General features: G+C 47.4%; 1 pseudogene; it reads right to left on the bottom strand.

Annotated features, from left to right (window-relative positions):
- Positions 1-464: 464 nt before the first annotated feature.
- On the bottom strand, positions 465-582 carry LOC126261282 (5S ribosomal RNA; annotated as a pseudogene).
- Between the last annotated feature and the right edge of the window lie 3,688 nt (positions 583-4,270).

Genomic DNA, 4,270 nt, shown 5'->3' with positions numbered 1-4,270 from the left:
ATGGTCGAAATTCTCGGTTCATGGAATGGAAGAACTGTCTACATAGATAATTAAGTTAGCACGGGACCCTCAGTGCGTCATTCCTACTCGCACCTAACCATTTTTTTTTAAATTATTATATGTAAAGTCACGTTACATCAAGTAGACATGGCAGTAGACATAAAACGAATTCACTTTCGCTGCTAGGACCATAAGAGGTCAATACAGCCTATACGAAGTTGTAACAGAAATAAACTAAACGAAAGCTAAAACCAAACTCCACCCGCACAGGCCACGAAGGTCCAAAGGTACCGACTGGCTTCCGAGTGATCCTCAGCCCACGGGCGTCATTGGATGCGGATATGGAAGGGCATGTGGTCAGCACACTGCTCTCCCGGCCGTAGGTCAGTTTCCGAGACCGGAGCCGCTACTTCTCAGTCAAGTAGCTCCTCAGTTTGCCTCAGAAGGGCTGAGTGCACTCCGCTTGCCAACAGCGCTCGGCAGACCGGATGGTCACCCATTCAAGTGCTAGCCCAGCCCGACAGCGCTTAACTTCGTTGATCCGACGGGAACCGGTGTTACCACTGCGGCAAGGCCGTTGGCCTAACAGAAATGCTCGGGGAAATTAAGTTCGTAACCCTACTGGGCAAATGTGGAGAACTTGTTTGTATTCGAAGAAGACTATGCGGCAGTTCCTGTGCCACTACCGACAAATCGCATTACAATCGCGAGAGTAAGATAACAAACAATAGGACACTTAAAGTGACGTAATATTTGTCGTGGAATTCTTCCTAATATCGTGTCGGACCTCCTTTTGCCCGCCGTAGTGCAGCAACACTACGTGGCATGGGTTCAAAAGACGCTGGTAGCCCACTGCAGTAATTTTGAGCCATGCTGCCTCGATAGGCATCCATAATTGCGAAATTGTTCCCAGCGTATGATTTTGTGCACGAACTGACCTCTGGATTACGTCCCGTAAATGTTGGGCGATCTGTGTGGTCAGATCATTCGCTCGAAATGTCCAGAATGTTCTTCAGACCAGTCGTGAATAATTTTGGCCCGGTGACATGGCGCATTGTCATCCATGAAAATTCCATCTTTGTTTGCTCTTCAAGTAACCGAAAGTAACCATTTCCAGTCAATGATCGGTTCAATTGGAGCAGAGGACCTAGTCCATTCCATGTAAAAACAGCCCACACCATTAGGCCTATGGGGCCACCACCAGCTTGCACAGTGCCTTGTTGATAACTTGGGTTCATGGCTTCGTGGGGTCCGTTCTACACTCTAACCCTATCACCAGCTCCTGCCACCTGAAACAGGGACTCATCTGACCAGGCCACGGTCTTCCAGTCGGCTAGGATCTAACCGATATGTTCACGAGCAAACGAGAAGCGCTCCAGGCGATGTAGTACGAGGTGCATTCAAGTTCTAAGGCCTCCGATTTTTTTTCCTAATTAACTACTCACCCGAAATCGATGAAACTGGCGTTACTTCTCGACGTAATCGCCCTGCAGACGTACACATTTTTCACAACGCTGACGCCATGATTCCATGGCAGCGGCGAAGACTTCTTTAGGAGTCTGTTTTGACCACTGGAAAATCGCTGAGGCAATAGCAGCACGGCTGGTGAATGTGCGGCCACGGAGAGTGTCTTTCATTGTTGGAAAAAGCCAAAAGTCACTAGGAGCCAGGTCAGGTGAGTAGGGAGCACGAGGAATCACTTCAAAGTTGTTATCACGAAGAAACTGTTGCGTAACGTTAGCTCGATGTGCGGGTGCGTTGTCTTGGTGAAACAGCATACGCGCAGCCCTTCCCGGACGTTTTTGTTGCAGTGCAGGAAGGAATTTGTTCTTCAAAACATTATTATAGGATGCACCTGTTACCGTAGTGCCCTTTGGAACGCAATGGGTAAGGATTACGCCCTCGCTGTCCCAGAACATGGACACCATCATTTTTTCAGCACTGGCGGTTACCCGAAATTTTTTTGGTGGCGGTGAATCTGTGTGCTTCCATAGAGCTGACTGGCGCTTTGTTTCTGGATTGAAAAATGGCATCCACGTCTCATTCATTGTCACAACCGACAAAAAGGAAGTCCCATTCATGCTGTCATTGCGCATCAACATTGCTTGGCAACATGCCACACGGGCAGCCATGTGGTCGTCCGTCAGCATTCGTAGCACCCACCTGGATGACACTTTTCGCATTTTCAGGTCGTCATGCAGGATTGTGTGCACAGAACCCACAGAAATGCCAACTCTGGAGGCGATCTGTTCAACAGTCATTCGGCGATACCCCAAAACAATTCTCTCCACTTTCTCGATCATGTCGTCAGACCGGCTTGTGCGAGTCTGAGGTTGTTTCGGTTTGTTGTCACACGATGTTCTGCCTTCATTAAACTGTCGCACCCACGAAAGCACTTTCGACACATCCATAATTCCATCACCACATGTCTCCTTCAACTGTCGATGAATTTCAATTGGTTTCACACCACGCAAATTCAGAAAACGAATGATTGCACGCTGTTCAAGTAAGGAAAACGTCGCCATTTTAAGTATTTAAAACAGTTCTCATTTTCGCCGCTGGCGGTAAAATTCCATCTGCCGTACGGTGCTGCCATCTCTGGGACGTATTGACAAGCAACACGGCCTCATTTTAAAACAATGCGCATGTTTCTATCTCTTTCCAGTCCGGAGAAAAAAAATCGGAGGCCTTAGAATTTGAATGCACCTCGTAATATTAGCAAAGGCTCTCGCGTCGGTCCTCGGCTGCCACGGCCTATTAACGCCCAAATTCGCCGCACTATGCTAACGGACACGTTCGTCGCACGTCCCACGTTGATTTCTCCGGTTATTTCACGAAATGTTGCTTGTCTGTTAGCACTGATAATTCCAGGCAAACGCTGCTGCTTTCGGTCGTTAACTGAAGACCACCGGCCACTGCGTCGTCCGTGGTTGAGAGGTAATAACTGAAATTTGATATTCTCAGTACACTTATGGCACTGTGGATCTCGGAATGTTGAATTCTCTAACGACTTCCGAAATAGAATGTCCCATGCGTCTAGCTCTAATTACCACACTCAGCGTTTAAAGTCTGTTAATTCTCGTCGTGCGGTCATGGTCACATCGCAAACCGTTTCACACGAATCACCTGTGTAAAATGACAGCTCCGTCAATGCACTGCCATTTTATACCTTGTGTACACGATACTACCGCCATCTTTATCGTGCATATCAATGTGCCATGATTTTTTGTCCCGTCAGTGTAGTGACACATACAGGCAGACGCCCGGTACGTCAATGGAATCGGAAAGGCACGGTGTACTCTTCACCATGACTGTACAGTGACTCATGGAGTAAATATTTGGATGTAGATACCTCTTTCTCAACGTTCCTTCGACCGCAGTAAATCATTACGCACAGAAACCTGTGTAATGGCGGTAAAAATAAACCTGCGTTCTCACTGCAATTGAGCAGAGCTCTTTGCGTCTCTAATCGTGAACGTGGCAATGCGGCTCTGTTACAGCATTCAGTGTGTCAACGTCCCTCGAAGTAGCCTATCAGGCTAAGACCGAGAGCGCAGTGTCACTTTGTGACAAGGAAGGTTGTCTGAATAGGAAGCGTGAGACACGAAACACTGAAGAGTCATCGCCAACGGTCAACAAAACCCCTGATGACCGCTCGTAGCTAACCCGACGAGAATGTAAAACGAAAATGTGCGCTGCTCTTTCTGAGGGAACTGGGACGGCGGTGTCGACCAGACACTACGCAATCGTCTCCACACAATGAATCTGGCTCACGCTCAGCATTACGAATAGCAGTACAAACCCTCAGCACCATGGTGCGTGGAGGAGGTGAGCAACGACTCACCAGGAAAGCAACCTGGACTACTAGCGGACAGTTACATTCATAGGCAAGTGCGCTCCAGTTGTTTCATGAGAAGTGATGTCCCGTATTAGTTCACTTACTCTTTCTCCCTAATTGTAATTTATCCCCGTAACCCCACTTGGGCTAGCGCTGGGTGTCACTGGTGAGACACTAGCTCTTGCGCAGAGAAGGTTAAAAATATGTCAAAGTGTTCTAAAAACGTTAACCCTAGAACGCTAAAGAAGGAGAAACGTTATTCAAAGCGATTGTTATTTATGCTCTAGTTAATTACAGTTATAAGGTCTCCAACGGTATGTCACATACAAAATAAAGTACAAAATGCCCTATTTTCACTCTACACTGACATCATCAGATTATCGGGAACGGGAACCAACTGCAATCGTAAATTTTATGATGGTTTAGCAGTCT

This window comes from Schistocerca nitens, chromosome 5 (assembly GCF_023898315.1).
Source record: "Schistocerca nitens isolate TAMUIC-IGC-003100 chromosome 5, iqSchNite1.1, whole genome shotgun sequence".
In the NCBI taxonomy this organism is placed as follows: Eukaryota; Metazoa; Arthropoda; class Insecta; order Orthoptera; family Acrididae; genus Schistocerca; species Schistocerca nitens.
Note: the sequence above shows the minus strand (reverse complement) of the source record. Positions and strands in the feature narration are given on the sequence as shown.